This window comes from Megalobrama amblycephala, linkage group LG4 (assembly GCF_018812025.1).
Source record: "Megalobrama amblycephala isolate DHTTF-2021 linkage group LG4, ASM1881202v1, whole genome shotgun sequence".
NCBI lineage: Eukaryota > Metazoa > Chordata > Actinopteri > Cypriniformes > Xenocyprididae > Megalobrama > Megalobrama amblycephala.
Window position 1 is genome coordinate 56,473,703 of NC_063047.1, and position 11,413 is coordinate 56,485,115.

Sequence of the window (11,413 nt, forward strand, 5' to 3'; positions counted from 1 at the left end):
CCAACAGGTCTTGGCACCTGCACACAGTGCCAAAGCTACCTGTACCTGGTTTAAGGACCATGGTATCCCTGTTCTTAATTGGCCAGCAAACTCGCCTGACCTTAACCCCATAGAAAATCTATGGGGTATTGTGAAGAGGAAGATGCGATATGCCAGACCCAACAATGCAGAAGAGCTGAAGGCCACTATCAGAGCAACCTGGGCTCTCATAACACCTGAGCAGTGCCGCAGACTGATCGACTCCATGCCACGCTGCGTTGCTGCAGTAATTCAGGCAAAAGGAGCCCCAACTAAGTATTGAGAGCTGTACATGCTCATACTTTCATGTTCATACTTTTCAGTTGGCCAAAATTTCTAAAAATCCTTTCTTTGTATTGGTCTTAAAGTAATATTATAATTTTCTGAGATACTGAATTTGGGATTTTCCTTAGTTGTCAGTTATAATCATCAAAATTAAAAGAAATAAACATTTGAAATATAACAGTCTGTGTGTAATGAATGAATATAATATACAAGTTTCACTTTTTGAATGGAATTAGTGAAATAAATCAACTTTTTGATGATATTCTAATTATATGACCAGCACCTGTTCTGTATGTACTTCTACTTTTTTGTTACACAATTTTGAGCATACAATTTTGAGAATTTTTTTTTTTTTTTTTTTTTTTTTTTAGAAATTAGTAAGAAATCTGAGATAACCAGCATATATGGAAAAGGTTATAGGGAGATAATATGGATAATAGGAAGAGTTCCTAAATATTACATACAACGTTATGCTTTAAGTATTTGGGCAATTTGCATTATTAGGATGAAATGAAAAATTGATTGTTGGATCCTTAAAATCTCAAAAAGGGGTGTGTCATTGATTAACCCCATGTCATCAAAATCTCACTTCAGCCAGGCAACCCAGCTGTAAATCGTCTCGGTTATGTAATGAGACGCTCTCGCAGCGTCTCGTTCCCTATTCAGGGAACTAAGGTTATATACATAACCGAGATGTTCCCTTTCAAGGGAACTCACGCTGCGTAGTCGCTATGGGAACGACAATACCAACTTCCGCCATATGAGCAAATGACCGTATGTGAAAAAAAATAAAAGCCTGAAATAAAAGCCTTAGAGGCAGCCATACTCCTAGTAGAGTGAGCCCTAACAGCCAAAGGTGAAGGCTGTCCAACTGACTCATAAGCAAGTGAGATAGCCTCAACCACCCAGTTGCTCATTCTCTGCTTGGATGCTGGAAGCCCTTTTCTTGGTGCTCCAAAACGCACAAATAATTGATCAGACTTCTTCCACAGGGCAGCTCTGTCGACGTAGGCATCCAGTGCTCAAACTGGGCACAGCAGATTTAACTTTTCCTGGTCCGGTGACTGAAAGGGAGGCGGACAGAATGCCTGCAGTACAATAGGTCTCACAGGATTAGTGAGGACCTTAGGGATATACCCTATCATGGGATGTAAAAATGCTTTTACATTCCCAGGCGCAAATTCTAAGCATGACGGAGAGACCGATAGGGCTTGGATGTCTCCAATTCTCTTGAGAGACGAAACAGTAAGCAAAAACACTGTCTTAAGTGTTAAATACTTTTCTGGCACCTCTTCGATGGGCTCGAAGGATGCCATAGACAGGCCTTGTAAGACGACGGTCAAATCCCAAGCTGGTACGTGTGTACTGCAGGTCTGAGCCTCAAAGTGCCACGAAAGAAACAAGTTATATGTGGGTGTCTCCCCAGAGATACTCCACTGAAAAGAGCGTGGTAAGCAGCTAAGGCCACCACGTAAACCTTTAGTGTGGAGGGGGATAACCCTGAAGAAAATCTTTCCTGCAGGAAATCTAGAACTGCGCTGACTGGGCAGTTAACAGGATCCCACCAGTGATTTCACACCAGGAAGTGAATAATTTCCACTTCAAGGCATACAGTTTCCTCGTGGAGGGAGCTCTGGACTGGAGTATGGTCTCAATAACCTCAGTTGAGAGACCTGAATCTATGAGCTGTGTCCCCTCAGAGGCCATGCTCACAGCATCCATGACTCCGGGTGGGGGTGCACTATTAGACCGCCCGCCTGAGAGAGAAGGTCCCTCCTGATCAGAATCTCCATTGGAGACCCGTCGAGAAGGGATATCAGGTCCGAGAACCATACTCGGGCCGGCCAAAACGGGGCTATTAATAACAGACGGGCCCAGCAGCCGAAGGGACTTGGGCACGGTGAGGAAGAAACTGCTGCATGGCTGCAGCTTGCTTCCTCGCCTCCTGAAACCTCTCGGTGACCGTGTTGACAGAGTCACCAAAGAGGCCAGAAGGATTCAGTGTGGCATCCAATAAGAAGGACTTATCCTTGTCCTTAATGTCTGACAGATTTGGCCACTAGGGCTGCCATAGAACGGCCGATGGATTTGGCCGTTTCCTTAGTGGCACGGAGAGCTAAATCTGCAGACTGACGGAGCTCTTGGATGAACTCCACCCCCACCTCATCACTGTTACCCAAGTGTGTCAGCAGGCCGGCTTGGTATGCTTGGAGAATGGCCATGGTGTGTAAGCATGCCGCCACCTGACCTGCTGCCGAGTACGCTTTGCCCACTAGCACCGAGGTAGTCTTCAGCAGCTTAGTGGGCAACGTTGGGGCTTTAAGAGACGATGCCGCCTGCGGAGAGAGATGGCTCGCAAGCATCTCTTCTGCTCTTGCCATCACCCCATACCCGTGTTTTCTCATCCCATCACATTACTGTAGATGGAAGTTTGAGGGGTGAAAACATGGGATGATACCGGTCTCTTCCACGATCTCGACACCTCAGTGTGTAGATCGGGAAAAAACGGTAGTGCCCGACGTGGAGGCTGAGCAGACCTTGATGGTAGAAACCGCTCATCAAGCTTACTGCAGTCTGCTGCTCTTGCTTCTCGGCAGGCCAGTCGATGTTCAGTTTGGCAACAGCACGAGTAAGCACCTCCATGAGCTCCTCGCTCGCGGGAGAGGGAAGTGGCGAGTCTTCGGTCTCTCCCGTTGCCACACTAACAATGTCTAATTCCTCAGAACTATATGCCATTAATATGACAGTGTCAACCGGAGCAGAAGAAACCGCAATGCGTGCTTCCTGCCTCCGAATTGACACAACGGATGCAGCAGGTGAGGGCAGAGATAAGGCTGGGCCTGACTCTAACCCCGCTGCTACATCCATCTGCGAGCCCCAGGACATAAGACGCCGCCCTGCCTCAGCAGAAGCGGGGCCCGAGCCCTGAGGCGCGCGAACCGAGCCACCTTCCTCGAAGAGGGCTCGGCGGGAGCGCAGCGTCCTCAGAGGAAACTGCTCACAATGCATGCAGGCAGCCCCCTCGAGAGCTGCCTGGGCATGCTGCACTCCCAAGCAAACAACACAAAGGTTGCGTGTGTCCCCGCTTGTAATGAAACCCGGGTAGGGATGGACACACTTCCTAAATGGCTGCTGCTTACTCACCATGATAAACCAAACAATAAACGTATTGGTAGACAGACAACACTAAATAAGACAGACAAGATCACACATAGCGCTTGCTGAAGACACAGAAGCTGAATGTGAGTGTGTTTGGGCCGGCTTTATGGTTCCTGGTCAGTGACGTCACTCGCCTATGATGTACCGTCTCCTGATTGGACAGATTGCATACGTGCTTCATGACGACATCATGCAGAGGCGTTCCCATAGCGACTACACAGCGCGAGTTCCCTTGAAAGAGAAATTACATTCTCTTGTGCACTTCACCTGAGCAGTGTTGTAGTGGTGTGTGTGAGTGACCGCTAACAGAGTTATATTGCTTATAGAATATTCCAAATCATTCACTAATGAGGTTCCATTGTAGGTGTTTAAATCACTGGAGGTCAGCGAGTATATATCCTTATTGTCCATATTAAATCGCTGGAGGTCGGCGAGCATCTATTTGTTGCTAGTAGGTAGGCATTCCTTATCAGGCAGCATTCGAAAAGGTGTAAAGTCTCAGATCTCTGAAAGAAATCTCTGAGGATTCCTTTTGTTGAAAAAAGAAAGAAAAGAATAAATAAGTGTGAGTTTAAAAGTAGATTAATGATTTGCAAGAATGCCAGCACAGCAAGAGTTTGTGTATGGAGATAACCTAAACACCAGTGCATGTAAAATGCCTGAAAATTACTTTGGAAAAGACCTCACATTTTTTTAAGTAATCATACCCTTTTTACAGTTTAAAAAAGAAAATCTGACATCTGGAAACATTTTATTCTTCTGTTATTCATCTGTCTCCTTGAAGGAAAATGTTGAGCTCTCTAGGAAAGCAATAATAAACAATTGTTAAAATCTGGCTAATGTTAAGTGAATACTATAAGTACAAAATTATTCTTGTGTGGGCTTGAGGCCAAACTAATGACTTTGATATTCAATAGCTTAGAGCCGTGTTTCACAGACATCTCCTGATAAGGCTTTGATATGCTAATGACAGTATAATCATATTCATTTATAATGACAAATACAGGATCAATTATACAATATTCAGTATAAATCCAACAAAACTATACATTTGAGATTACATGTACTAAAATAAGCATTTTCCCTGCTTAAAAGGATCACTTTTTGTAACATTATCTTAATTTGTAATGTCATTGTAACACAATACAAAGCCCATTAAACAATCCCATTACCATCTATACATCTTCACTGAACATATGGTGCCCACAGTATTGAGCAACAGTCTGTAATTGAATTTCCCATTTCTTATATAAAAATAAAATAATTTTTTAACTAACTCCTATTTTACTAACATGCCTTACTTAAAGTGTTTATTGCTAGCTTTTTACAATGCTGTAGACAAACCACTAGAGAAAATCCCAGGTTTGTATGAATGAAATCAGCACCACTTGTGTACATCATGGCTACTTAATTTGACATTTCTGGGTTTCACTCTGTGAGTTAAAATTTAGCTCATTTAGATAGTTGAGACTTAAACTCCATGTGGGATACACATAAAATGAAACAACGCAAAAGGGTTTCAAGGATTTCCCGGTGATTATAAACAACAAGAGCATGGATCACTGTTCAAGCCAATAATTTAGAGGTTTTGAACTCTTAATGTCTGCCTGGCGATCCAGGGGCTCTCTGATTCAGTGGCAAAAGCTCCTGGCAAAATATTTTTTCTTTTCTTTGTTGATTTTCCATGTCCAGGAAGAATACTTTCAGCCGACTTCCCAGAACTCTAAGCATGACAGACCAACAGATACAATTCATACTGCTCTACTGCTGTTAATAATACTATTTATCTATCTCTGTAGGATCTGTTCAAGTGCTCTGTACTTATGTAATAGTACATTATTTATTAAGGTATTGTTATTAAGAATATCATAGATAACATTGTTTAAGTAATGCAAAAAAAAAAAAAAAAAGCAAATGACCTTTTATTACCAGAGAATGTCAACACAATTAAAGGATTTTAAACATTCAAAAAAGCTTGAAAATTAACTGAAAAGCTCTAAAACAATTATTCCACTTAGGAAAATGTTTAAAAATGAGTAATGGTCTAACAAGGTACATTGTATTTATGTTTATATTACAATGTTGTTTATTGAGAATGCATTTTTCTTTGTGTTTATTCATGTAGGACTGCTATATATAGTAGCCTCGGGATCCTATAGATCAGCACCCCCACAACCATAACATCCCATGGGACAGTGTCTGGCTCCACAGGGTTGGGTGACATCATTAATGGAGGCCTAGGCAGAAGCAGAAGCTCCTGAATAATTTATGTGCTTTGCTTTCAGCTCTGGTATAACCTGGCAGCAGTCATGCAGGCAGGGACCTTCTCCCTAAGTGCATTAGGATCAGAGTAGAGGAAACTAGCCTTTATTGACTGAATCCAATCAATAAGTGCTGCTGCTGTGTGCGTGAGGGGAAAACAAGACATTTTGGGAAATGAAGTCAAGGCAGGGGTATAAATGAATTGAATTAGCACTCATAGCTCAAATGTTTGACTTGATCTTTTGAGTTTTCAGTATTATTTGAGCAGCTTTAATGAAATCATGTTGGTGATGAGTGACAGAAGCTCCTGCATCAGGTTACAAGGCATAAAATAAGGCAATAAGGGTGTACAGAAAATAAATACAAGGAAATCTGATACTTTTATTATGGTGACTATTTTGAGATGGATGTTTTATAAATGTGAGAGATTTTTGGTAACACTTTACAATAAGGTCTCATTTGTTTACATTAGTTAATGTATTAACTAACATTAACATTAACAAAGATTAATAAATACTAAAACAAATGTTCGTTAATAAAAATACTATTGTTCATTGCTCAGGTTAGTTCACAGAGCATTAACTAATGTTAACAAATAAAACTTGTTTTTAATTAGTAAAAGTTGAAATTAACATTAACTAAGATTAATAAATGTTGTACAAGTATTGTTAATTCTTAGTTCATGTTAACTAAAGTAGTTAACTAATGTTAACTAAAGAAACCTTATTGTACAGTGTTACCAAACTCTGTGTTACAGGTCGTGCCCTTCAAAAAATCAATTCATGAATTAAGGATTGTATCATTAATAGTGGCAGCTCAGAGACATCATATCTGTTGATAAATAATAAATAGATCTTTTTTTATTCAAAAGAAAATAATCATTTTGATTCTGAGAATCCTGCACAAAACTGTCTGCAACAGAACGACCCGGACGACAGCAGAGGTGACCAAGTGACCCTGAGAGGTAATTTACTGTGTGTCGACACAGTCAGTCAAGCTTCTTTGTGAAGATTTATGACAGTAGGGTGATGTGGTAAAAATCAGGTCAAATGATATAACAGAATTTGAACCTTGCTTTTCTAGATGGTGTGTTTTTGTTTTTACATCAGGGAGGGATAATGTACAACCAGCCAGCCATTAATCACTAAATAAATACATTTTGCAATAACGTCTGTGTTTTTTCCCACAATACATTACTGTGGACATGAAAAATTGATTTGAGGTTAAATTATTTTATTTTTGTACTTGTAGACTGGAAAAATAGTCAATGCCATGACAGGTGAAATCATGACATAATATCTTGTTTCTTCACCACTGAGGCAAATGTAAAGTTTGAACTAGAAATATGATTTGCCACATAAACTCATATTGAGGAAGAGGTGCCAAACATCTGTGTTGATAGGGATTGCTGCTAAATGATTCAAGTCATGATTCAACAATACATCCATGATTGCACAACTCATTATGGGGTCATTGCAGAGTCAATACGATGCCACCCCTTTAGATCTATAAACTTCACTGTCCTTCCCCCAAGTGAATGATTTGGAATCGCTGACTCACTAGTTACATTTTGGTACAATTTTATATACTTTTACATAGACACCTTGGTTAACCATGGTTAATTATGTATACTGGAGTGGTATCTGCTTGTGCTTGATGCCAGGATGTTGCTATGCAGTTGATAATGTGTTCTGAGTTTGTTGCTATGAAGTTGTTTCTGGGTGGTTGCTAGGTGATTACTTACTGGTTCAAATCAAAAGAGCCCACCCTTCTCTCTCTTTTATTATCTGCCAAGTAAAAAAGTCTGTTAGCATAACAAAATAATAGCATATCAATGGTCTGCACAATTTAAGGTATTATTTGCAGCAGGGATGGGCAACTTCAACTTCAACCTTCCTGGAGGGCCAATGTTCTGCAGGATTTAGCTCAAACCCTAATCAAACACACCCGAGCAAGCTTCTCAGTGTCTTCAGGATTTCTAGAAAGCTATACAGGCAGGTGAGTTTTTATCAGGGTTGGAGCTAAACTCTGCATGACAGTGGCTCTCCAGGACCAAAGCTGTCTTTACCAAAGCAAATATTTACTGTAAGTATTTAGGTAACATTACAGGTTAAACTCTAGATGCAATAGATGCTGCCAGTTACCACATAAAAATAATTTAGATCTATACCTCACACAACAACTGTCTATAGGACAAGCATACAATGGAGTAAAATAGACTATAGAATCACTGTAAATACATTTTTGTATGTACGTTTTTTTTTTTTTTTTGGGGGGGGGGGGGGGGGGTTTACAAACAAAGAAGTTAAAATTATTATTTTGGGTGTATGCACAACAAAATTTCATATTCTGTAAAACACGTCACATCCACTGATCTCTATGACCAGTGGTCGCATCGCTTCCGGTTCAGGTCTTTTGTATGTGATTTGTTAAAGGTGCCCTAGATTATGTTTTTAAAAGATGTAATATAAGTCTAAGGTGTCCCCTGAATGTGTCTGTGAAGTTTCAGCTCAAAATACCCCATAGATTTTTTTTAATTAATTTTATTAACTGCCTATTTTGGGGCATCATTATAAACGCGCCGATTTATGCTGTGGCCCCTTTAAATCCCGTGCTGTCCGCCCACAGAGCTCGGCTTGCCTTAAACAGTGCCTTAACAAAGTTTACACAGCTAATATAACCCTCAAAATGGATCTTTACAAAGTGTTCGTCATGCATGCGGCATGCATGCGTCAGATTATGTGAGTATTGTATACTGTTATATTGTTTACATTGATTCTGAATGAGTTTGAGGCTATGCTGCGTGGTTAAAGCAAACATTACACACTGTTGGAGAGATTTATAAAGAATGAAGTTGTGTTTATGCATTATACAGACTGCAAGTGTTTAAAAATGAAAATAGCAACGGCTCTTGTCTCCGTGAATACAGTAAGAAACGATGGTAACTTTAACCACATTTAACAGTACATTAGCAACATGCTAACGAAACATTTAGAAAGACAGTTTACAAATATCACTAAAAATATCATGATATCATGGATCATGTCAGTTATTATTGCTCCATCTGCCATTTTTCGCTGTTGTTCTTGCTTGCTTACCTAGTCTGTTGATTCAGACGTTGATCCAGACGTTTTGCCCTTGTCTAATGCCTTTCATAATGATAATGTTGGGACCATGGGCTGGCATATGCAAATATTGGGGGCGTATACCCTGACTGTTACATAACTGCCGGTGTTATGTTGAGATTCGCCTGTTCATCGGAGGTCTTTTAAACAAATGAGATTTATATAAGAAGGAGGAAACAATGGAGTTTGAGACTCACTGTACACTCTTAGCCCGGATTTTATATTTACTTAAACTAATTACAATATACTTAAAATATTTAAGTTTGATTGCATTACTTATAAAATATAAGTATATTCTACTAAATTGTGGATGTAATTTGAATGTGTTAATAAATTTAAGTTAAATGCACTTAAATTATTAAGTTTTTCTCCTGACCACGCCTCTTACACATTGGTTTACGGCAGGTAATGACGCCATTTTGTCGTGGTGTGTGTGAATTCAAGGAGCTGTTGATGAGAAGTTGGAACATTTGTTTTCGCAAGTTCTACAGAATTTTTTTTCCAAACATTTGCCTTTTTATCGTCCACCCATTTGTTCTCTCTCGCGTGCGGTGGATCACCGTGCATGAACCCCTGATCGGCGAGTTCGACGCGCGTTATTTCGTCGTTTGTTTCTTTTTCACACGAGGAGCTGTTGTTGGGCGTGTAAACTTAGTTTGAACCTCTGGCTGTCGGCGAACACCGCGGCCGCGCCCGCACGTGATATTGACAACCAACGATTGTCAACTTACAACATTTTTCACAGTCGATCAAAATAGGCAAGTATTGTTTTAATGGCATATTTACTTGTGAATGTCCACTGAATGTCCAATGTAGTGTGATTAACAAGACTATTGAATACGGATGGCCGAATGTGCGAATATAAAACCAACTTTACCGAAGTAGGAGGGAGGATGAAGCGCGAAAATGGTGAGTGCAATAATTTAACGACCGTGTTTTATTTCGACACGGCTATTGATTGAAAGATTAAGTTAAAGTTAATTAACGAGCTGAAAACAAAAACAGATGGATATACTGTTTTATCTAGGTTCATAGCTTTCTTAACAGACTATCTTGTTTTGTGTTGCAGGTCAAGAAGAGATGCTTTGGATTAGAAGTGTAAGTATTGCCCTTATAACTGTGAAAAAGCTCAGCTATTTAAACATTATAGGCTCAAACAATGAAGTGTCATGTGGGTTTACTGAGACCTGTTCTTTGGCTGATTATTAATCTGCATACTGCACAGTGCACAATTACATGTAAACCATAAAATCAGGTGCCATAATCAAGACTTTAACTTTAATGTTTGCTCCTCACAGAAAAGTTGTCAACGACGAGCCTGACATCAGCCTGATGGTACTTCAATGGCCAGCTCTTTCTACAGTAAACCAGGTATGTATTGATGCATGGAGTATTTGACAATACCATTATCTGATGCATTATTATATGATAATGTCTTTGTCGATCTTTGTCTTCCTCTACTAGGTTGCAGCTGACAAGGACTTATACAGGCAAACTTCAGTGAGAATCGTCTGTGTTGATCTATAAAGTGCTCAGCTAAACCCATCATGAGTGAAGATCGTCTTGGAAGGATGTTTGGTGATGGATGAACCGACCAACCTCAGGACTTCTGTGTCCTTTTTTCTGACTGATTTATGCCCTGCAACTGGACTACCCTAACTGTATGAAAAATACTTTATATTTTATTCAGCAGGTAATGCTCAACCTAGGAAAATGTGAGCTGGCACCTAAAATGGAATACTGCCACTATTGTGAACTCAGGAGTGTGAACAAACCATATAGTTTTGATGCAGTTTGTTGTGATTCTGAGATAGACTATTTATGTGCTTAACAATAAGCTGATTTGTTAAAACTATTTTTTTCATGTTTTATAAGGAAATGTTTTCAGGACATAAAATGTTGTTGTATTTGGAATTGAATTAAAATAAAACATAAAATTGAATTAATGTAACTTTTATTTGCTTTTTTTCTTAATTTTGTAGTAAAATAGAAGTTGCTATAAATTAACTTGCTTAGTACATTGAACTTAACTATACTATGTGTAATAACTACAAAGTAATTAATATTACAAAACATTTTAAGTTAAATGAACTTGAATTTTTAAGTTCACATTACTTAATCATTACTTAATTTTTTTAGGGCAACCAGTTATCTCAAATTTTTTAAGTAAATTCAACTTATCCGGGCTAACAGTGTATGTCATTTCCATGTACTGAACTCTTGTTATTTAACTATGGCAAGATAAATTCAATTTTTCATTCGAGGGCACCTTTAAATGTAAAGCCATTTTATTCAAGATACACCTTCAAAGTAGCAAGCAAAAAGATGATGTCCAATGCTAAAGCAGATTGATATTCAGTTTTTTTTCTTTTTTCTCACTAACATTTTGATTTTAAAATAAAACAGAATGGCAATAATAAAAAAGTGCTATGTTAGCTGTTTACCTCAAAAATCCATAGATATTGCCATCAGTTCATATTGTTATTTAACACTTTCTTCGACAAGTGGATGCAATGAGACCTGTTGTCCTGTTTGTTCATCTGAAGTTTGGCAAAATGCCTATT

The 11,413-nt window shown here is 39.2% G+C and overlaps 1 long non-coding RNA gene across 1 annotated transcript; it reads left to right on the forward strand.

The window, feature by feature from the left end:
• The first annotated feature begins 9,103 nt into the window (after positions 1–9,103).
• On the forward strand, positions 9,104–10,795 carry LOC125266159. The gene is made up of 4 exons (XR_007184457.1): positions 9,104–9,758; positions 9,919–9,947; positions 10,148–10,220; positions 10,314–10,795. It is a non-coding gene; the product is annotated as an uncharacterized LOC125266159 (long non-coding RNA).
• The last annotated feature ends 618 nt before the right edge of the window (positions 10,796–11,413 follow it).